Source organism: Sminthopsis crassicaudata, chromosome 6, assembly GCF_048593235.1.
Source record: "Sminthopsis crassicaudata isolate SCR6 chromosome 6, ASM4859323v1, whole genome shotgun sequence".
Classification (NCBI taxonomy): Eukaryota; Metazoa; Chordata; class Mammalia; order Dasyuromorphia; family Dasyuridae; genus Sminthopsis; species Sminthopsis crassicaudata.
Window position 1 is genome coordinate 110,832,668 of NC_133622.1, and position 24,865 is coordinate 110,857,532.

Sequence of the window (24,865 nt, forward strand, 5' to 3'; positions counted from 1 at the left end):
AGATTGGCTAAGATGACAGGCACAAATAACAATGAATGTTGGAGGAGCTGTGGGAAAACTGGGACACTGATGCATTGTTGCTGGAGTTGTGAAAGAATCCAATCATTCTGGAGAGCAATCTGGAATTATGCCCAAAAAGTTATCAAAATGTGCATTCTGTTTGACCCAGCAGTGCTACTCCTGGGCTTATATCCCAAGGAAATACTAAAAAAGGGAAAGGGATCTGTATGTGCCAAAATGTTTGTGGCAGCCCTTTTTATAGTGGCTAGAAACTGGAAAGTGAATGGATGTCCATTAATTGGAGAATTGTTGGGTAAATTATTGTATATGAATATTATGGAACATTATTGTTCTGTAAGAAATTACCAACAGGAGGAATACAGAGAGGCTTGGAGAGACTTACATCAACTGATGCTGAGTGAAATGCACAGAACTAGGGGATCATTATACACTTCAACAATGATACTGTATGAGGATGTATTCTGATGGCAGTGGATATCTTCAACATAGAGAAGAGATAATCCAATTCCAATTGATCAATGATGGACAGAATCAGCTACATCCAGAAAAGGAAAACTGGGAAATGAATGTAAACTGTGAGCATTGTTGTTTTTTTTTGTTGTTGTTGTTTGTTTGTTTGTTTGTTTGTTTTGTTTTGTTTTTTTGTTTTTGTTTTGTTTTGTTTTGTTTTTCTTCCCAGATTATTTTAACTTCCAAGTACAATCCTTCCTTTGCAACAACAACAACAACAAAATTTGGTTCTGCACATATATATTGTATCTAGGATATAGTATAAGATATTTAATATGTATGGGAATGCCTGCCATCTAGGGGAGGGGGTGGAAGGAAGGAGGGGAAAAATTCGGAACAGAAGGTTGTACAAGGGATAATGTTGTAAATTAAAAAAAAATACCTATGCATATGTACTGTCAAAGAAAATGTTATAATTATAAAAATTAATTTAAAAATAGAGGGGAAAATGTTTTATTTGTTCAAAAACATTAAGAGCAGTTCTTTTTGTAGTGATAAAAAACTGTAAATTCTGGGGATGGTCATTACCTGAACAAGGAATAAGTTGTGGCAGATGAATGTGGTACAGTATCCTTATTGTGCTGAATAAATTGTGCTGATGAAGTGATGCAGAGTGAAATCATCAGACAATTTATACTATATTAGCAATGGTATAAATAATAAACAACTTTGAAGAGCTTTACAAACTCAAGAATGAAATAAGAAACAAGAGAACATATGTAATTACAGCACTAAATGAAAGAAAAAATCCAATAAAACCACAAAACAAAAGATCATGATCTATATATTCAAGAAAACTATGCATATTTATTACATATATTACAATAATATTATACATATTGTAAATTTTGTTTTTCTTTTTTACTTTTTTCCTAATAGAGAGGCAAAATGATAATGATGCAGGACAATCATAAAAATGTCCAGTTGATAAAACACACACACACACACACACACACACACACACACACACACACACACAAATACTGAAGAAAATAACATCATAAAAACAGACGAGGCCAAATGCTCAAGGTAGTACAAAAAGCCAAGGAGGAGAAGAATACCTTGAAAAGAATTGACTAAATGGAAAGACACAAACTCACTGTAGAAAAAAATAAACCCACCTCCTTAACAAATAGAATTGTCCAAACTGCAGGAAAAATACCACTGAAGAGAACAGCTATTTGAAAAGTAGAATTGGAGAAATGGAATAGGCCCTTCGAAGGCTCACAGAAGAAATTTATTTCTTTAAAAATTCAAACTGAGCAAATAGAAGCTAATGAGTTTATGAGAAATAAACAGTAAAAGAAAACCAAATTAATGAAAACATAGAAGACAATGTGAATATCTCATTGGAAACACAATTAACTTAAAATATAGATCCAAGAGAAATAATTTAAATATTACTGGACTACCTCAAAGTCATAAAAAAAAAATAAAAACTACTTAGTTATCATCTTTCAAGAAACTGTCAGGACAAAAACTACCATGATATTCTAGAACCAGAGGGTAAAATAGAGATGAAAAGAATTCACCAATTGTTAGGATTACTAGGTGATAACTCAGGTTGTCTGGACAATGACAAGGTGAGAATTCAGGTTGTCTGGACAATTACAAGGTGAGAACTCAGGTTGACTTGACAGTTCTCTGGCTCAGATTATAAGAGGAGCAAGCTCATTGGTTGGAGTACTTCTTCCCAGAAACCCTTGCATTATCCCACACCCAGTCTCTGGGAGTATAAAAGAGGCAACATTGGGCCTGGACAAGCAGTCTGGACTTCCCCTGAACTGGGGAAGGACAAGAGCTGGAGGAGATTCAGAGCCAGGATTCAGGAAGAAGAAGAGGCTGGCTGGAGGCTCCAGAAGCCTCCCAAGAAACCTGCTCATAGAGGAAAAGATTATACAGAAAAGAAACCTCCTCCCAAAGAAGGATCACAACTGAGAGACTATCAGAACTTAAAATCAACTGAGAGAGGATCAGAACGTTACAACCAATCATGCCCTGAAAGAAATATTAACATGAAAACCCCCACAAATATAACAAATTCCAGAGTTCCCAAGTCAAGAAGAAAATATTGCAAGATGCCAGAAGAACCAAATTAAATATGAGGACGCCACAGTCAGGATAATAGGATAGCAGCTTCTGGACTAAAGGATCAGAGAGTTTGAAATATAATATTCAGGAGAGCCAAGTGGCTAGGATTACAATCAAGGATCACATATCCAGCAAAACTAAGTATAATGATCAGGGGGAAAATGTATATTCAATTCATACTTGATGAAAAGACCAGAGTTGAATAAAAATATGACTTTGAAATACTAGACTCTTAAAAAACCTTGAAAAAATAAACAGAAAAAGGAAATCTTAAGGTTTAAATGAAGTTGAACTTTTTACATTTCTACATAGGAAGATACTTGTAAGTCATAAAAGCTTTCTCATTATTAGGGCAGAGTGTATCTAAACAGAGAGCACAGTTGTTAGTTAAATATGAAACAATGATATCCAAAATTAATAACATTAAGGGGTGAGAAGAATATATTGGGAGAAAAGGAGAGGGAGTGGTAGGCATGTATACTCAAATGGGTATAAAAATCTATTGCTATATAGGAAAGTAGGAGCGAAAGGGAAGAGAAGAGGAGGAGAGGAATAAAAGAGAAGACTAGAGGAGGGGGTAATCAAAAGAAAACACTTTTCAAAGGTGAAAGGAGGGATAAAATAGAATAAACAAGGGAAAATAGTTAATGAGAGTTATTGGGGAGGGAAACATTGAGGCAAGTTTCTAATAAAGGCCATGCTATGCATCCCTGCCAGAAAGGTGATAGGTGGCAAGCTTTTTTTTTTCCTTTTTCTTTTTGCTAAGGCGATTGGAGTTAAGTGACTTCACCAGGGTCACACAGCTAGGAAGTAGTAAGTGTCTGAGATCACATTTGAACTCAGGTCTTCCTGACTCAGGGCTGGTGCTCTATTCACTGCACCACCTAGGTGCCCTTGTGGCAGGGTTTTTTGTTGTTGTTGTTGTTGTTGTTGTTGTTGTTGTGGTTGTGGTTGTGGTTGGTTGTTTTGTGTGTTTTGTTTTGTTTTGTTTGAATAAGAAAAACATTTTATTTCAGCAATTAATTTAACTTCAAAATATTGACTTCAAATTTGATATAATTATATATGTATTTTTACATTAAGCTCATTTTACAGATTTTTTCTTGATTAAAACCTTTTTGTTTTCAAAACATATGCATAATTTTCAACATTTACCCTTGCAATATCTTGTGTTCTAAATTTTCCCTCTTTTTTCCCCCAACTGCTCCCTTAGATGGCAAGTAATCCAATCTGTTAAACATGAACAATTCTTCTATTCATATTTCCACAATTATCATGCTTCACAAGAAAAATCAGATCAAAAAGGGAAAAAAAGAGAGCAAACAACATGCAAGCAAAAAACAAAAAAAGTGAACATACTCTGTTGTCATGTACACTTAGTTCCTACAATCTTCTACCTTGATGGGTGATAAGCTTTACATGAAGAATGAAATATGTATATTTGTCCAATACTAGTTTAAGCATTTGTTTTTCCGTATTACATATATTTGTTTTGTTCTTTTCTAATTGTTCAATCAAGAGCAAGAGTTAATGATAGCAAAATAAAGGGAACATGTAACAAAAGTTTGTAGGGATTTTAGAAGTGAACATGTAACAAAAGTTTATAGGGATTTTAGAGGTTATAATTTTTTAAAACCAGGCAGTAACTTGGAGATCAAGATACCTGTATTTTTTTTTTATATTTCAATAACTATTTCATTATAAATGCCTTGATATTTTTAATGCTAAATGTTTTATTTCTTTCATTAAATACACTAGTTGTATAAAACCCCTTAATTTTTTAAATAAAGAAACTGAAGCCCTAGAAAAATTACTGATTACAGATCCTATCAGATCAATCTAGTTTGCAATATGTCTTCTGATTGCAAACTCAAGTTATCTTTAAGCACTATGTAAGTCACTAGAGTTTGGAGGGCTATCCTGGCTTGGCAGGTCATTAATTTCCCCTCCCCCAACAAGCAAAAATAAATATTAATTAGTAAATATACATATGTATATGTGAATGTGTATTTGTATATAAAATCCATGTGTATATATATATATATATATATATATATATATATATATATATATATATATATATATATATATATATATATATATATATATATATATATATATATATATATATATATATATATATATATATATATATATATATATATATATATATATATATATATATATATATATATATATATATATATATATATATATATACACAAACACATACACATACACACAGAGAAGAGATGAAGTTGCAAAAAGACACTCCAGTCTCAGTACTTCCCTCAGCACATGCCTCTCCTTCCCATGATGAAAGAACATTTTGGGCCAATCAGGGTTAAACCTACCACTAAATCACTGGACTCCTGTGCAGAAAGGCTGGTCCCTCACCCCCTTCCTAAGGCTTTCATTTTTCTCTAAGATGATAAATAAGAGCCATGAGATTCTTGGGATTGGCTGCCACCAGCCATCTTGATTTTTTTCATTTATGGGATAAGGTAGTTTTCAACCATCATGGCCTCCAAGTGGTGGACACCTTGCAGCTCTGGGTACAGCCATGGAAATCTTTGTGGTGAGTCTGTCCAGCAAGAGAAGGTTTCACCCTGGGTTCTATGAGACTGCACCTGTGAGGGCCTATAATGGAGCTACATGATCCAGGAAAGTTGTCTCTCTGACTCCTTGATTCCTTTGAAAAGGTTTGAGACCCTGCTTAGCTTTGGTATTTAAGCCCCTCCCCCCTCCCCAATCCAGGATTCAAACTCTGGACTCCTGGATTGTTTTCAGTTGGATTTTGTTTTAGTCCCACCATGGCTAGAGTGATCCTGTCATGGAAAATCACATTCAAATGTGGCCTAAGATACTAATTGTGCAGCTCTGAGCAAGTCCTTTAATTTGCCTTAGCTTCCTTAACTATAAAATGGAAATAATAACAGTGCCTACCTCCTAAGGATCCAATGAGATGATATTTGGTAAGTTCCTGGCACATAATAAGTACTATATAAATAGTAGCTATTTTGTTTTTCAATATTTCATTTTTCCAATTACATATAAAGATAGTTTTCACCAGTTTCCATATTTTTCTGCCTCCCTCACCTCTTCCTCCCCAAGATAGCAAGCAATCTGATATAACTTATACATAATCATTTGAAACATTTCTATATTAGCTATTATTTTTATAACTATTATTTATTATCAGTCAGAGAGTAGGAGAAGTCTAGGAAGAACAGCCAGGAGAAAGAATTAAGAGCTTTGAGACATGCCATATAAAGCTACGTGGAAGGAGATGTCATGCCACTATTTCCCGTACCTTCAACACCCTTAGGACACTCCAGGGGCTAGTTCATACTTCCATCATGAAATATAAAATCATATTTTGTATTTTTAAAGCCATTAATACTTTTTTTCCTTCCTGTCTTTTCAGTTTAATTTATTACACTTTATTTCCCTACATAGATCCAATCTTTCTAACTTCTTAAAAGCATGTCATTGTTAGATATAGAATAACCCAGTATGAGAAGGAGATTGAAATTTGGATTGGGGGTGTGTCAGCATATTAAAAGTGCCACTTACTATCAAGAATTTATGTGTATTGAATGCTATTTAATATACAGAAATAGAGGTGAAGAGACTAATTTAAAATTTGCAAAATAGTTCATTGGCAGAAAGTCATTTGCTATGTTATCATTAATTTTTTTGTAGAATTAAGGAAATATATGTTCCTTCTTTTTTACAGAAAGTGGGTCTATATTGGCATATTTCATACACTGCTAACCTGATATATATTGCTTTGATTGAAAATGTTTTTATTTCCTTAATTATTGCAAGGACTCACTGGGTATGGGAGTGATATATTTAGATATGATCAAGAACTAGCAAAATAATTGGTATTAAACAAATACTTTAAAATTGTTATAAATTTCAAGCTTTATTCAAGTCTTTATTTTTGGTTCACCATTAAGATATGTAATGTTGGTTAATATCAACATTGCTATGATAATCTATTACTATTAAGAACTTTGATTTGCTGATACTAATGCTGACCAGGAAGAAAATGGGGTTTTGGGGGGCGGAGCCAAGATGGCGGAGAAGAAACACACTACTCAGTGAACGTCCTCACTCCCTCACAACCAATTAGATAAATTAAGTCTCAAAATTAGCTCAGGACTGATAGATACCACAAGGACTGGAAGCACGACTTACCAGCTGAAGAGAATCTGGAGTTTCAACAGGAAAGGTCAGTTCTCAGGGGAGGAATAAGAAAGACCAGCACAGACGGTGGGGTAGGGGCACACTGCGCCCATTGCGCTGGGAGGGGCTCTGGGACCAGAGAAGCCACTGAGGTAAAGGAATCTGGCACAGGCTGTTAGCTCTTCTCTGCTAATTATTTAGCAGTTCAGAAGAGAAAGCCAAAATATTTTAAAACTCAGATTAGATTTTCCCCCCCCCCCCCACCCTGGGGGTGACTCAGGCACAGATCTAGGCACCAGGGGGTGTGGCCTCAGCTACCTCCTGAGAATAGTTAAGAGACTGACAAGTGGGTGGATACGGCCCAAGGCAACACACATGGCCTAGCTTAGCTGGAGGGAGTGGAACTCAGCTCCAGGAAGTCCCAGAGAAGCGGAACCTTTGAACTAGGGACCGCGGTTTCTGGCAGACACTTCCAGTTTGAGCGCAGGGGCTTCTCACGTCACCTGCTGCAGACATCCACTCCCCACCCGGACACATAGGCTGAGCTTCTTGCTGTCTTCACTATTCTACGCCCTCAAAGCACAGCAGTGCTAATCACCTCTGGGGCACTTCCAGGGAGGGGGTGGGGAACTCTCTCCCAGAGCTCTCTCTTAGCTCAGGCGCAGGGGCCGCTGCATCCATCCGGTCTGGGAGGAAGCTGGTAAAGAAGTAAATAATTTCCTACCCCAGGGACAGACCCCAAAACATTTTTTAAGTATGAGCAAAAAAGCTAGAAAAACTATAGATTCCTTCTATACAGAGAAAGAGCGGGTGTCCAACCCCGAGGAAGTTAACAGCAAAGATTCAGAAGATAACAACCTAAAGGGGAACGATTCCTGCCCCCCATCACATAACTCTCTCCTAGAAGAAGCTCTTAAGAAATTGAGGGAGATCGAAGAAAAATGGGGCAAGGAAAGGGAAGTTATGATAGAGAATAACAACGTCCTGAAATTGGAGTTGGAAAAAATAAAGAATTCACAGGAGATGCAGGGAAACAAAATTAGTGAATTAGAAAAGGTTAAAAAAACACAGGAAAGTAGGATTTCTGAATTGGAAAAGATAAAAAAGTCTCAAGAAAATAGAATTTCTGAATTGGAAAAAGAAAATAATTCTCAAAAAAAAAAAATTAGGGAAATGGAAAAAAATTCAATAGAGCAAAATAATTCATTTAAAAACGAAATTGGGCATTTACAAAAAGAACTAAAAACTGTGAAAGAAGAAAATAACTCCTTAAAAGTCAGGATGGAACAAATAGAAATGAATGATTCACAGAGAACCCAAGAATCAGTCAAACAAAACAAAAAAAATGAGAAGCTGGAGAACAACGTCAAATACTTACTGGGAAAATCTATAGACCTGGAAAATAGATCTAGGAGAGATAATCTGCGGATTATTGGACTTCCAGAAAACTATGACCAAAAAAAGAGCCTAGATTCTATTTTACAGGAAATTATCAAAGAGAACTGTCCAGAGATAATAGAAACAGAAGGGAAAGTAGATGTGGAAAGAATTCATCGAACTCCTTCTGAAATAGACCCTTAAAAAAGAACACCATGGAATATTGTGGCTAAGCTGCAGAATTACCACACAAAGGAGAAAATCCTACAAGCAGCTAGAAAAAAACAATTTAAATACCAAGGTGCCACAATAAGGGTCACCCAAGATCTGGCTGCCTCCACATTAAAAGATAGAAGGGCCTGGAACCTGATATTCCGTAAGGCAAAAGATCAAGGACTGCAACCAAGAATGAACTACCCAGCTAAGTTTAGCATCTTTTTCCATGGAAGAAGATGGTCATTCAATGAAACAGAGGAATTCTATATGTTTCTAAGAAAAAAAACCAGACTTAAACAAAAAATTTGATCTACATCCACAAGACTGAAGAGAAACAGAAAAAGGTACACAGAACCCTTGAGAACTGTAACTCTGTTGTGGGTATATAAAAAATACTCAAGGATAATTTGATTTTACTGATATAAAAGAAAAAAAGGGGGGTGTAGTAAAGGGAAGGAGGTCGGTTCAGAAAAAGGGGAAGGAGTGATAAAAAGAGGGAAACTACATCCCAGGAAGAGACATAGAAAATACACCATATCTGAGGGAACTTAGTGAGGGGGAGAATCATTGTGTGAATCTTACTCTCATCAGAAGAGGCTCAAAGAGTAAATAATTAACATATTTGTTTTTCAGAGAATTTTCTCTCACCTCATTAAAAGGGGGGAGAGGAAAAGGGAAAAGGAAAAGGGGAATAAGTGAAGGGACTTGGAGGGAGGGGGGAGGGATCCTAAAAAAAAAAAAAAAAAAAAAAAGAGGGAGGGTTGCGCGTCACAAGGGGGGTCTGTAAATTAAATATCAGGGAGGGGGATCAGGGGGGTCAAGGGAAAAAAGCATAATCTGGGGATAATACGATGGCAGGAAATACAGAATTAGTAATTTTAACTGTAAATGTAAATGGGATGAACGATCCCATCAAACGGAGACGGATAGTAGATTGGATCAAAAAGCAGAACCCTACAATATGTTGCCTACAGGAAACACACTTAAAGCAGGGAGATACATACAGAGTAAAGGTAAAAGGTTGGAACAGAGCCTATTATGCTTCAGGTAAAGCCAAAAAAGCAGGGGTAGCTATCCTTATCTCAGATCAAGCAAAAGCAGAAGTAGATCTCGTTAAAAAAGATAAGGAAGGAAACTATATCCTGCTGAAAGGTAGCATAAATAATGAAGCCATATCAATACTAAACATATATGCACCAAGTGGTATAGCATCTAACTTTCTAAAGGAAAAGTTAAGAGAACTGCAAGAAGAAATAGACAGTAAAACTATAATAGTGGGAGATCTCAACCTTGCACTCTCAGATTTAGACAAATCAAACCACAAAACAAACAAGAAAGAAATTAAAAAAGTAAATAGAACATTAGAAAAACTAGGTATGATAGACCTTTGGAGAAAACTGAATGGCAATAGGAAGGAATATACTTTCTTCTCAGCAGTTCATGGATCCTATACAAAAATTGACCATATACTAGGACATAAAGATCTCAAAATTAAATGTAGGAAGGCAGAAATAATAAATGCCTTCTTCTCAGATCACAATGCAATAAAAGCTACATTCAGTAAAAAGTTAGGGGTAAATAGACCAAAAAGTAATTGGAAACTGAATAATCTCATCTTAAAGAATGACTGGGTGAAAGAGCAAATTATAGAAACAATTAACAATTTCACCCAAGATAATGATAATGATGAGACATCATATCAAAATCTTTGGGATGCAGCTAAAGCGGTAATAAGGGGAAATTTTATATCTTTAGAAGCTTATTTGAAGAAAATTGAGAAAGAGAAGATTAACGAATTGGGCTTACAACTTAAAAGGCTAGAAAAAGACCAAATTATAAACCCCCAACCAAAAATTAAACTCGAAATACAAAAATTAAAAGGAGAAATCAATAAAATTGAAAGTAAAAAAACTATTGAATTAATAAATAAAACCAAGAGTTGGTTTTATGAAAAAGCCAATAAAATAGATAAACCTTTGGTAAATTTGATCAAAAAAAAGAAAGAGGAAAATCAAATTGATAGTCTTACAAATGAAAAGGGGGATCTTTCCACCAATGAAGAGGAAATTAGAGAAATAATAAGGAGTTACTTTGCCCAACTTTATGCCAATAAATTTGATAACTTAAGTGAAATGGATGACTTCCTCCAAAAATATAGGCTCCCTAGATTAACAGAGGAGGAGATAAATTGCTTAAATAGTCCCATTTCAGAAAAAGAAATAGAACAAGCTATTAATCAACTCCCCAGGAAAAAATCCCCAGGGCCAGATGGATTCACATGTGAATTCTACCAAACATTTAAAGAACAATTAGCCCCAATGTTATATAAATTATTTGAAAAAATAGGGGATGAAGGAGTCCTACCAAATTCCTTTTATGACACAGACATGGTACTGATACCTAAACCTGGTAGATCGAAAACTGAGAAAGAAAATTATAGACCAATCTCCTTAATGAATATTGATGCTAAAATCTTAAATAAGATATTAGCAAAAAGACTTCAGAAAATCATCTCCAAGATAATACACTATGATCAAGTAGGATTTATTCCAGGAATGCAGGGCTGGTTTAATATTAGGAAAACTATTAATATAATTGACCATATTAATAATCAAATTAATAAGAACCATATGATCATCTCAATAGATGCAGAAAAAGCATTTGACAAAATCCAACATCCATTCCTACTAAAAACTCTTGAGAGTATAGGAATAAATGGATTATTCCTTAGAATAATCAGGAGTATATATTTAAGACCGTCAGTAAGCATAATATGCAATAGAAATAAACTGCAACCTTTCCCAGTAAGATCAGGAGTGAAACAAGGTTGCCCACTATCACCATTACTATTCAATATAGTACTAGAAACGCTAGCCTCGGCAATAAGAGCCGAGAAAGAGATTCAAGGAATTAGAGTAGGAAATGAGGAAATTAAACTATCACTTTTTGCAGATGACATGATGGTATACTTAGAGAACCCCAAAGACTCTGCTAAAAAGCTACTAGAAATAATTCAAAATTTCAGCAAAGTGGCAGGATACAAAATAAATCCACATAAATCCTCGGCATTTTTATATATCACTAACAAAATGCAACAGCAAGAGATACAAAGAGAAATTCCATTCCAAACAAATGTTGAGAGTATAAAATATTTGGGAATCCATCTACCAAAGAAAAGTCAGGAATTATATGAGAAAAATTACAAAACACTTGCCACAAAAATAAAATCAGATTTAAATAATTGGAAAGACATTCAGTGCTCTTGGATAGGCCGAGCGAATATAATAAAGATGACAATACTCCCCAAACTAATCTATTTATTTAGTGCTATACCAATCAGACTCCCAAGAAACTATTTTAATGACCTAGAAAAAATAACAACAAAATTCATATGGAAGAATAAAAGGTCAAGAATTGCAAGGGAACTAATGAAAAAAAACTCAGAGGAAGGTGGTCTAAGTGTACCTGATCTAAAGCTATATTATATAGCAGCAGTCACCAAAACCATTTGGTATTGGCTAAGAAATAGACCGGTAGATCAGTGGAACAGATTAGATACAAAGGACAAAAAAGGGTACATCTATAGCAATCTAATCTTTGACAAACCCAAAGATTCCAACATTAGGGATAAAAATTCATTATTCGGAAAAAACTGTTGGGAAAACTGGAAATTAGTATGGCAGAAATTAGATATGGATCCACACTTAACACCATATACCAAGATAAGATCAAAATGGGTCCATGATTTAGGCATAAAGAGGGAGATAATAAATAGATTAGAGGAACAGAGGATAATCTACCTCTCAGACTTGTGGAGGAGGAAGGAATTTATGACCAGAGGAGAACTAGAGATCATTATTGATCACAAAATAGAAGATTTTCATTACATCAAACTAAAAAGTTTCTGTACAAATAATACTAATGCAAACAAGATTAGAAGGGAAGTAACAAATTGGGAAAATATTTTTAAAAGCAAAGGTTCTGACAAAGGTCTCATTTCCAAAATATATAGAGAACTGACCCTAATTTATAAGAAACCGAACCATTCTCCAATTGATAAATGGTCAAAGGATATGAACAGACAATTCTCAGAGGAAGAAATTGAAACTATATCCACTCACATGAAAGAGTGTTCCAAATCACTACTGATCAGAGAAATGCAAATTAAGACCACTCTGAGATACCACTACACACCTGTCAGATTGGCTAAGATGACAGGAACAAATAATGACAAATGTTGGAGGGGATGTGGGGAAACTGGGACACTAATACATTGCTGGTGGAGTTGTGAAAGAATCCAGCCATTCTGGAGAGCAATCTGGAATTATGCCCAAAAAGTTATCAAACTGTGCATACCCTTTGACCTAGCAGCGCTACTACTGGGATTATATCCCAAAGAAATACTAAAGAGCGGAAAGAGACATATATGTGCCAAAATGTTTGTGGCAGCTCTTTTTGTTGTAGCTAGAAACTGGAAGATGAATGGATGTCCATCAGTTGGAGAATGGTTGGGTAAATTGTGGTATATGAAGGTTATGGAATATTATTGCTCGGTAAGAAATGACCAGCAGGAGGAATACAGAGAGGGTTGGAGAGACTTAAATCAACTGATGCTGAGTGAAATGAGCAGAACCAGAAGATCGCTGTATACTTTAACAACGATACTGTATGAGGATGTATTCTGATGGAAGTGGAAATCTTCAACATAAAGAAGATCCAACTCACTTCCAGTTGATCAATGATGGACAGAGGTAGATACACCCAGAGAAGAAACACTGGGAGGGGAATGTAAATTGTTAGCACTAATATCTGTCTGCCCAGGTTGCATGTACCTTCGGATTCTAATGTTTATTGTGCAACAAGAAAATGATATTCACACACATGTATTGTACTTAGACTATATTGTAACACATGTAAAGTGTATGGTATTGCCTGTCGTCGGGGGGAGGGAATAAGGGAGGGGGGGTAATTTGGAAAAATGAATACAAGGGATAATATTTTAAAATATATATATATATATATATATATAATAAAAAAAATTAAAAAAAAAAAAAAAAAAAAAAAAAAAGAAAATGGGGTTTTGGGAAGGGACAGAAAGAATGATAAAACTAGGGAAGCTCCAGTCAAAGAAAAGAGATTATTTACAGATACACACACAAACACACATATACAAACTCAAGTGCTCTCTCACACACACACACACATATACATGAGTGTATTTGTATGTATTTACACATATATGTGCTCATGAATAATGTATTCATATTCCAGCTTTCATATGCATTACTGTTAGCCTTAGGTTGGTCCTCCAAGCACTTTCTTCTTTTGAAGTTCACTCTTAATTTATCATGATGAAGTAACTGATGTTGCTTTTTTGAAACTATATGCAATTATGTTTACAATCTCTTTGGCTCTGAGAAAAGTAATCTATCAGTTGCATTTGATAGATATCTCTCCCTACCAAAAAAATTAGTAAATGATGATATAATATTAAAAAAAATTAATGAAATTATCTGCCTTTAGTCAGTTGATGCATTAGATAGAATACTGGTCCTGAGTTAAATAGCACTTCAGGCATTGCCTAGCTGTGTGACCCCTGAATTTCACCTAATTTTGGTTTGACCGGGTTTTATGTGTAAAATGGATTTATTGTTACACTAACCTTGAAAGATTGTTATAAAGGTCAAATAAGAAAATATAAAGTGCTTTTTACAGTGGTTGGCATATAATAAATGCTATTTAAATGCTTATTTTTTCTCCTTTTCTGTTCCTTGGAACTAACTATTGGAAATTTAGTTTTTGCTGTCAGATTTATAAAAGAAACTAAGAAAAATATTTTAAAAGTGTTGATTAGAAATTTCTGTTTAGTAATTGTGTGCATATATGTGCAAAATATTAAATATTTATTCACTCTACAAATAACATATATTTATATCATTAATAATAAAACTAACATTTATTGTATAGTCATTTGGTCTAAAGAGTTTTAATTACTTATGAATGTTCATATTAGATAAATATGATGGAAGAACTTGAAATGAGGACTAAAGTTTAAAAAGAAATTGCAAGGTAAGTTATTTATGTTTTTAAACTTTATTTGGTATTTCAGTAACACTTTCTACACTCACTTTTAATTTTAACTCTTGAAATATCTTGTATTCTTTCCATATATGCTAACTTAACTTAGACCCTGAAAAGAAAAGCATTGATGCGCAAATGATACATATTGCAGTAAATATAAATGAAGCATTTTTTTTAGGTGTGTGGTTTTTTTGTTTTTGTTTTTTTGTTTGTTTGTTTGTTGTTGTTGTTGTTTTTGGAGTGGCAAGGTTTTGTTTTTAATTTATTTTTATTATAGTTTTTTAAATACAAAACATATGCATGGGTACTTTTTCAACACTGACCCTTGCAAAACCTTCTGCTCCAACTTTTCCCCTCTTTCCCTCAACCCCCTCCCCTAGATAGCAGGTAGTTCCATACATGTTTACTATGTTAAAATATATGTTAAATACAACATATGTATACATATTTATATAGTTATCTTGTTGCATAGGGAAAAAAAAAAGGATTTAGAAAGAAGGTAAAAATAACCTGAGAAGAAAAAAAAAACAAAAATGCAAGCAAACATTAACAGAAAGTGTGGAAATATTATGTTGTGGTCCATATGCATTTCCCAGTGTTCTTTCTCTAGGTGTAGCTGGTTCTGTTCATTACAGATCAATTAGAACTAATTTGGATGCTCTCATTGTTGAAGAGAGCCACATCCATCAGAACTCATCATCATGTAGTATTGTTGTTGAAATGTATAATGATCTCCTGATTCTGCTCATTTCACTTAACATCAGTTCATGTATGTCTCACCAAGTCTTTCTGTGTTTATATTGCTGGCCATTTCTTATAGAACAATAATATTCCATAACATTTATATACCACAATTTATTCAACCATTTTCCAAATGGTGGGCATCCATTCAATTTTCAGTTTCTATCCACTACAAAAAAGACTGTCACAAATATTTTTGCACATATGGGACCCTTTTCCTTCTTTAATATCTCTTTGGGATATAAGCCCAGTAGTAACACTACTGGATCAAAGGATATGCACAGTTTGATAACTTTTTGAGTATAATTTCAAATCGCTCTACAGAATGGTTTAATCCATTCACAACTCCCCCAACAATGCATCAGTGTCCCAGTTTTCCCACATCCCCTCCAACACTCAGCATTTTCTTTACCTCTCATCTTAAGCCAATCTGACAGGTGTGTAGTGGTATCTCAGAGTTGTCTTAATTTGCATTTCTCTGATCAACAATGATTTGGCACACCTTTTCATATGACTAGAAATAGTTTTAATTTCTTCATCTGAAAATTGTGTGTTCATATCCTTTGACCATTTATCAATTGGAGAATGGCTTGATTTCTTATAAATTAATGACAATTCTATATATATTTTGGAGATAAGGTCTTTATCAGGACCTTTAACTGTAAAAATGTGTTCCTGGTTTATTGCTTCCCTTCTAATCCTGTCCACATTAGTTTTATTTGTACAAAAGCTTTATAGATTAATATAATAGAAATTTGCTATTTTGTGATCAATAATGGTCTCTAGTTGTTCCTTGGTCATAAACACCTTTCTCCTCAACTAGCCTGAGAGGTAAACAATCCTACATTCCTCTAATTTTTTTTTATAATCTCATGCTTTAAGCCTAGATCTTGAACCCATTTTGATCTTATCTTGGTGTATGATGTTAAGTATGGGCCAATGCCTAGTTTCTACTATACTAATTTGCAATTTTGACAGCAATTTTTGTCAAATAATGAATTCTTATGCCAAAAGTTGGGATCTTTGTGTTTGTCAAACACTAGATTGCTATAGTTAGTGACTATTTTGTTTTGTGAACCTAACCTATTCCACTGATCAACTAATCTATTTCTTAGCCAATATCAAATGGTTTTGGTAAGTGATGCTTTATAATATAATTTTAGACCAGTTACAGCTAGGCCACCTTCATTTGACTTGTTTTTTTCATTAGCTCCCTTGAAATTTTGTGCTTTTGTTCTTCCAGCTGAATTTTGTTTTTATTTTTTCTAGATCAGTAAAATAGTTTCTGAGGAGTCTGTTTGGTATAGCATTAAATAAATAGATTAGTTTAGTGAATATTGTCATCTTTATTACATTCACTCGACCCATCCAGAGATGTTAGAATTCTTATAAGGTGCTAAGTCAGTGGCATTGATAGAGACAATGATTATATATTTAGTACTTACTAGAGTTCTATAAGATTCACAACTTTAAGAGAGTATATATATATATATATATATATATGTGTGTGTGTGTGTGTGTGTGTGTGTTTGTGTGTGTGTGTGTGTGTGTGTGTGTGTGTGTGTGTGTATGTATGTATGTATGTATGTATGTTAGGAGCCTCAACCAGGAATCACTTCTGGGAGATTCAGAGCCAGGATTCAGTTGAGGAGATTCACAAGTTGGGTAGAACTAAGGAAAACAGAGAAATGGTGGCAGGCTGTTCTGTGGAGAACACTGAAATCAAGATCTGTAAAGCCTCAAGAAAACTAGCCAAGCCCCAAGTCAAGATTTGGAAAGAGACAGTAAAGGATTTGGACGTTTAATCCCTGAATTGAACTAAGGATGCCTCCAGAAGCTGCCCAAGAAACTTTCTCCCAGAGAACACTATATTTTAGAAAAGAACATTACATTTTGGCATCCCAACGTGGGACAGACACAATCCTAACTTCAGTGGGAAAGCTTCTGATCCTGATTTCAGTGGAAAAGTCTCCTCAATCCAGAAATTAGAGTGAGTACAAAAATACACAAGGAAACGGTGTAAAGAGTATTTCAGCTGAAATGGGACAGATGTTTAGAAAACAGTCTTCTTTTCCAATTAAAAAAAAATGTTTAGAGAGCATTGTCAGACTTACGAAAAGTCGAGGTTTGATTATAATTTGGGAGCAGATCATTGAAATTTTAGAAACTGTACAGTACATATCTCCTTGCTTCTATATGGAAAAAGAATTGGATTTAGAGGAATGGAAATTAGTAGGAAAGCAATTATGTCAATTCTACAATGAAAAGGGACCTGATTCAATTTCCAAAGACACACTTAATACATATAATTTAATATAACTGGCTTTAGGAAATTATATAAGTTATAGCATAAGGAAAAAGAAGAAAGAGCAGGAGTGGGAGGTGCCAAATAAACTAGGTGAAAAGGATGAAGAATCAGATATGAATGGAGTTAAATACAATTCTGAGTGTGGCACTTTACAACAGGAGCATTTCCCTTCCTCTGACCTACCTTCCTCAATAAACCTTCATGGGTGGAGAAAGAAGGAGGAGGGGGAGAGGTAGTAACACATTCAGAACCACCTATTTAGCAGCCTATGATAAGATTACAAAAGGCACTGCTTAAGACAAAAATTGAAGGACAGGTTATATCTGATTTAAAAATAAATGCATACCTTTTGATTGAAGAGCTTGACTTTTCAGGTCAAAAAAGGAGAAGATATATTCCTTTTGATCTGGGAAAAATTAAGGATTTGAAAAAAAGTTGCACTCTTTATGAGGCTACATCATCTTATGTTAAGATGTTACTAGATAGTTTGGCTTATGAAATCCTAATCCCCAGTGATTGGAAATCCATAGCAAGGACATGTTTAGAACCTGGACAAAACTTGTTGTGGCATTCAGAATATCATGAACTATGTAGGATTCAAGCCAGATGCAATAAGCAAAAAGGAGTTAATGTTCAAGTCACTTTTGACCAACCAGCAGGTGAAGATCAGTATGGAGAGAATTCAGCACAAGTTAATTATCCCCTAACAGTGTATGAGCAAATTTCTAAGGCTGCAGTAAAAGCTTGGGGTTCTCTCCCAGAGAAAGATGGAGGTAAAGCCATCACAAAAATAGAGCAAGGTCCCAATGAATCCTTTGCAGATTTTGTGGGGCGTTTGCAAACAGCTGTCACAAGAACCATTGGAGAAAATGTAGCTACAAGAATAATAAGACAACTAGCTAAGGAAAATGCTCATGAGGTTTGCAGAAGAATTATATGGGGATTACACAAGGATGCTGCTTTAGAGGAGATCATAAGATGCTGTGCCACAGTTGGCACAAATGCTTATTATACCCAGACTATGATGACCTTGGGAAAACAGGGTCCTTCTTGGCAAGGGACTTCTAGAGAAAATCATCAATCTTTTTAGTGTGGAAAAACAGGACATCTAAGACTCAGTGCAGGCAAAGAGATAGAGTGAAAAGGCAGGGTGAGAGAAGACCTAAAACCCTATGTCCAAAATGCCACAAGGGCTTCCACTGGGCCTCAGAATGTAGATTGACCCAGAGAAATGAGAGGCAGGGCCCAGCCCCAAGATAGCATACAAAAGAAAGGTGGGACATGATGGCAGCTGAGTTTACACCCAGAGAGTCAAGTTCAGGTCTCTGATGTAATCTCTCAGCCAAAAAGCAATCACATAGTAGAAAGGGATTGCATGATCAACCAACAGAAAAGCAATCAGATAGCAGAAAGGGATTACAATTGGGGAGATACAGACTTTTTAAACCAACAGGGCAATATCTAGTGAAATTGCCAGGTGATGAGGAGAGATCTAGAAAGTGGTAAATAAAAGGGAATTAGATAGGTTAATTGCTTGGGAGAAAGGGTTTGCTTGTATTCCTACAGATGGAGAAGGAAACAGATGGAGAAGTGTTAGGTTCTTACTAAGTGCTAAGTCAGTACTTAACAATTCTCTAGTCCACATCTTTTGGTTCTGGCTTTTAAGGGGAGTTTTATCCCTTTGAACTTCTGGGGAGGAGCTTACATGTTTAAAAGGAGCAAGTTTATTGGTAGAAGTAATTTTTCCACAAGCCCTTGCGTTCTAACACACCCATTATCTGGGAGGATAACAGAAGACACTATTGAGCAAGGAGTGAGTCTACTCTAGGAAAGAGTCTGGCCGGGAGATTGAGTTGATACAGCAGATCTCCTCCCAGAGAGTGATCTGCAGTTTCTAGAGACAACAGGAACTTTACAGAGAAGGAAACAGATGGGTGGCAATGAGCACCGGGAGAGAGACAGAAAAAGAGAAAAATCTGGAAACAAAGGAGAAGACCTAAGAAAAATATCTGCAGAAATCATTGGATTCCCTAACACAAGATAAAACTGTTGCAGGACTTGAAAACCATCAGAAATCATTGGATTCCTTGAGATGAAAAATTTGATAAAGACTGTGGCAGAAGTTGAAAACCAGCAGTAATCACTGGATTCCGTAACACAAGATAAAACTATTGCAGGACTTCAAAGCTTGCAGGAATTATTGGATTCCTGGAACATGAACTAATGGACAATAGATTCCTTTATGACTATTTCTAGGACTTATGGACATAATTCCTCATGTTGATTCATACTATTTGTTACATCACCACTAGCCTGTGTTATGTTATTATATGCTTATGTAATTTATGTAATTATATGTAATACCTCCCATATTGATGGATTTATGTATACATGTTTCAAGTGAGCACCTTCAGAACCCATTAATGTTTTTTAATTTCCCATTTCCTTTGGTGTTTTCATGTCCCTTCCTGAGAAGTCAGGGAGGGCGTGATCACCTTCTCTTTTTATGGTGTTTTCACTCCTTTTTTTATCAGTCAGAGAAGGCATGATTGCCTTCTTTTTTGGGGTTCTCACCTCCTTGAGAAGTCAGGGAGATCATGATCACCTATGTTCTAAAATCAAAAGAAAGTAAATATTAGAATTCTTACAGGGTGCTGAGTCAGTGGAATTGATACAGACAATGATTATGTACTTAGTACTTACTAGAGTTCTGCAAGATTCAAACCCTTAAGAGAGCATAGATAAGCTAGGAGCCTCAACCAGGATGCACTTTGGGAGATTCAGAGCCAGGATTCAGTTGAGAGATTCACAAGTTGGGCAGAATGAAGCGAGACAGAGAAGTGGTGTCAGGCTGTCCTGTGGAGAACACAGAAACCAAGATTCAGAAGACCTACAGAAAACTAGCGGAGCCCCAAATGAAGGAGATAAGATTTGGAAAGAGTCAATAAAGAATTTGGACTTTTAATCCCTGGCTGCATTTGGGGGGATTATTTTACTGAACTGAAACTAAGGCTACCTCCAGAAGCTGCCCAAGAAACCTTCTCCCAGAGAACATTATATTTTAGAGAAGAACATTATACAGGAGCACTTATTATTTTTCCAATTGTTTAGATCTGACTTTATTTGTGGGGACTGTGTTTTGTAGTTTTGCTCATATCATTACTATCTTTAGCATGACAGAAAGACTCGTAAATATTTTATACTATTGACAGTTATTTTAAGTGGAATTTCTCTTTGTATCTCTTGCTGTTGGATTTTGTTGGTGATGTATAAAAATGCTGATGATTTATGTGGGTTTATTTTGTATCCTGAAACTTTGCTTAAGTTGTGGATTATTTCTAAAAGCTTTATAGTAGAATTTCTGGGGTTCTCTAAGTATAATCTCTTTTTCATCTCTTATTGCCAAAGCTAGCATTTCTAATACAATATTGAATAGTAATGGTGATTGTATTTCACTTCTGATCTTATTGGGAATGTTTGCAATCTTTCTCCATTACATATGATGCTTACTGATGGTTTTAAATAGATGCTACTAACTATTTTAAGGAAAAGGCCATTTATTCCTATATTCTCTAGTGTTTTTAATAAGAATGTGTGGTGGATTTTATCAAATGCTTTTTCTACATCTATTTGAGATAATCATTTTTTTTTGTTAATTTGGTTATTGATATAATCAATTATGCTAATAGCTTTCTTAATATTGAACAAGCCCTGCATTCCTGGTATAAATCCTACTTGGTCATGCTGTATTATCCTGGGAATAATTTTCTGTAATCTTTTTGCTAACATTTTATTTAAGACTTTTGCATCCATATTCATTAGGGAGATTGGTCTATAATTTTCTTTATCTGTTTTCGTCCTACCTGGTTTAGGTATCAATATCATGTCTGTGTCATAAAAGAAATTTGGTAGGATTCCTTCTTTCCCTATTTTTAAAAATAGTTTATATAGCATGGGAGTTAATTTTCTTTAAATGTTTGGTAGAATTCACATATAAATTCATCTGGTACTGGGTATTTTTTTATGGAGTTGATTAATAGCTTATTCTATTCTAAAATGGGACTATTTAATGAATTTACTTCCTCCTCTGTTAATCTAGGCAACCTATATATTTTTTTTTATATTTATTTATTTTTTATTTTATATATATATATATATATTTTATAATATTATCCCTTGTATTCATTTTTCCAAATTACCCCCCCTCCCTCTATTCCCTCCCCCCGACGACAGGCAATACCATACATTTTACATGTGTTACAATATAGTCTAAGTACAATACATGTGTGTGAATATCATTTTCTTGTTGCACAATAAACATTAGAATCCGAAGGTACATGCAACCTGGGCAGACAGATTGTAGTGCTAACAATTTACATTCCCCTCCCAGTGTTTCTTCTCTGGGTGTATCTACCTCTGTCCATCATTGATCAACTGGAAGTGAGTTGGATCTTCTTTATGTTGAAGATTTCCACTTCCATCAGAATACATCCTCATACAGTATTGTTGTTGAAGTATACAGTGATCTTCTGGTTCTGCTCATTTCACTCAGCATCAGTTGATTTAAGTCTCTCCAACCCTCTCTGTATTCCTCCTGCTGGTCATTTCTTACCGAGCAATAATATTCCATAACTTTCATATACCACAATTTACCCAACCATTCTCCAACTGATGGACATCCATTCATCTTCCAGTTTCTAGCTACAACAAAAAGAGCTGCCACAAACATTTTGGCACATATATGTCTCTTTCCGCTCTTTAGTATTTCTTTGGGATATAATCCCAGTAGTAGCGCTGCTGGGTCAAAGGGTATGCACAGTTTGATAACTTTTTGGGCATAATTCCAGATTGCTCTCCAGAATGGCTGGATTCTTTCACAACTCCACCAGCAATGTATTAGTGTCCCAATTTCCCCACATCCCCTCCAACATTTGTCATTATTTGTTCCTGTCATCTTAGCCAATCTGACAGGTGTGTAGTGGTATCTCAGAGTGGTCTTAATTTGCATTTCTCTGATCAGTAGTGATTTGGAACACTCTTTCATGTGAGTGGATATAGTTTCAATTTCTTCCTCTGAGAATTGTCTGTTCATATCCCTTGACCATTTATCAATTGGAGAATGGTTCAGTTTCTTATAAATTATGGTCAATTCTCTATATATTTTGGAAATGAGACCTTTATCAGAACCTTTGTTTTTAAAAATATTTTCCCAATTTGTTACTTCCCTTCTAATCTTGTTTGCATTAGTATTATTTGTACAGAAACTTTTTAGTTTGATGTAATCAAAATCTTCTATTTTGTGATCAATAATGATCTCTAGTTCTCCTCTGGTCATAAATTCCTTCCTCCTCCACAAGTCTGAGAGGTAGATTATCCTCTGTTCCTCTAATCTATTTATTATCTCCCTCTTTATGCCTAAATCATGGACCCATTTTGATCTTATCTTGGTATATGGTGTTAAGTGTGGATCCATATCTAATTTCTGCCATACTAATTTCCAGTTTTCCCAACAGTTTTTTCCGAATAATGAATTTTTATCCCTAATGTTGGAATCTTTGGGTTTGTCAAAGATTAGATTGCTATAGATGTACCCTTTTTTGTCCTTTGTATCTAATCTGTTCCACTGATCTACCGGCCTATTTCTTAGCCAATACCAAATGGTTTTGGTGACTGCTGCTATATAATATAGCTTTAGATCAGGTACACTTAGACCACCTTCCTCTGAGTTTTTTTTCATTAGTTCCCTTGCAATTCTTGACCTTTTATTCTTCCATATGAATTTTGTTGTTATTTTTTCTAGGTCATTAAAATAGTTTCTTGGGAGTCTGATTGGTATAGCACTAAATAAATAGATTAGTTTGGGGAGTATTGTCATCTTTATTATATTCGCTCGGCCTATCCAAGAGCACTGAATGTCTTTCCAATTATTTAAATCTGATTTTATTTTTGTGGCAAGTGTTTTGTAATTTTTCTCATATAATTCCTGACTTTTCTTTGGTAGATGGATTCCCAAATATTTTATACTCTCAACATTTATTTGGAATGGAATTTCTCTTTGTATCTCTTGCTGTTGCATTTTGTTAGTGATATATAAAAATGCTGAGGATTTATGTGGATTTATTTTGTATCCTGCCACTTTGCTGAAATTTTGAATTATTTCTAGTAGCTTTTTAGCAGAGTCTTTGGGGTTCTCTAAGTATACCATCATGTCATCTGCAAAAAGTGATAGTTTAATTTCCTCATTTCCTACTCTAATTCCTTGAATCTCTTTCTCGGCTCTTATTGCCGAGGCTAGCGTTTCTAGTACTATATTGAATAGTAATGGTGATAGTGGGCAACCTTGTTTCACTCCTGATCTTACTGGGAAAGGTTGCAGTTTATTTCTATTGCATATTATGCTTACTGACGGTCTTAAATATATACTCCTGATTATTCTAAGGAATAATCCATTTATTCCTATACTCTCAAGAGTTTTTAGTAGGAATGGATGTTGGATTTTGTCAAATGCTTTTTCTGCATCTATTGAGATGATCATATGGTTCTTATTAATTTGATTATTAATATGGTCAATTATATTAATAGTTTTCCTAATATTAAACCAGCCCTGCATTCCTGGAATAAATCCTACTTGATCATAGTGTATTATCTTGGAGATGACTTTCTGAAGTCTTTTTGCTAATATCTTATTTAACATTTTAGCATCAATATTCATTAAGGAGATTGGTCTATAATTTTCTTTCTCAGTTTTCGATCTACCAGGTTTAGGTATCAGTACCATGTCTGTGTCATAAAAGGAATTTGGTAGGACTCCTTCATCCCCTATTTTTTCAAATAATTTATATAACATTGGGGCTAATTGTTCTTTAAATGTTTGGTAGAATTCACATGTGAATCCATCTGGCCCTGGGGATTTTTTCCTGGGGAGTTGATTAATAGCTTGTTCTATTTCTTTTTCTGAAATGGGACTATTTAAGCAATTTATCTCCTCCTCTGTTAATCTAGGGAGCCTATATTTTTGGAGGAAGTCATCCATTTCACTTAAGTTATCAAATTTATTGGCATAAAGTTGGGCAAAGTAACTCCTTATTATTTCTCTAATTTCCTCTTCATTGGTGGAAAGATCCCCCTTTTCATTTGTAAGACTATCAATTTGATTTTCCTCTTTCTTTTTTTTGATCAAATTTACCAAAGGTTTATCTATTTTATTGGCTTTTTCATAAAACCAACTCTTGGTTTTATTTATTAATTCAATGGTTTTTTTACTTTCAATTTTATTGATTTCTCCTTTTAATTTTTGTATTTCGAGTTTAATTTTTGGTTGGGGGT

The 24,865-nt window shown here is 34.8% G+C and overlaps 1 long non-coding RNA gene across 1 annotated transcript in view; it reads right to left on the reverse strand.

Annotated features, from left to right (window-relative positions):
- The window catches only part of LOC141546785 (uncharacterized), a 57,303-nt gene extending 35,674 nt beyond the window's left edge, over positions 1-21,629 (reverse strand). The window contains exon 1 of the long non-coding RNA XR_012483419.1: positions 20,243-21,629. This is a non-coding gene — a long non-coding RNA (uncharacterized LOC141546785). The remainder of the gene's footprint in view (positions 1-20,242) is intronic.
- Between the last annotated feature and the right edge of the window lie 3,236 nt (positions 21,630-24,865).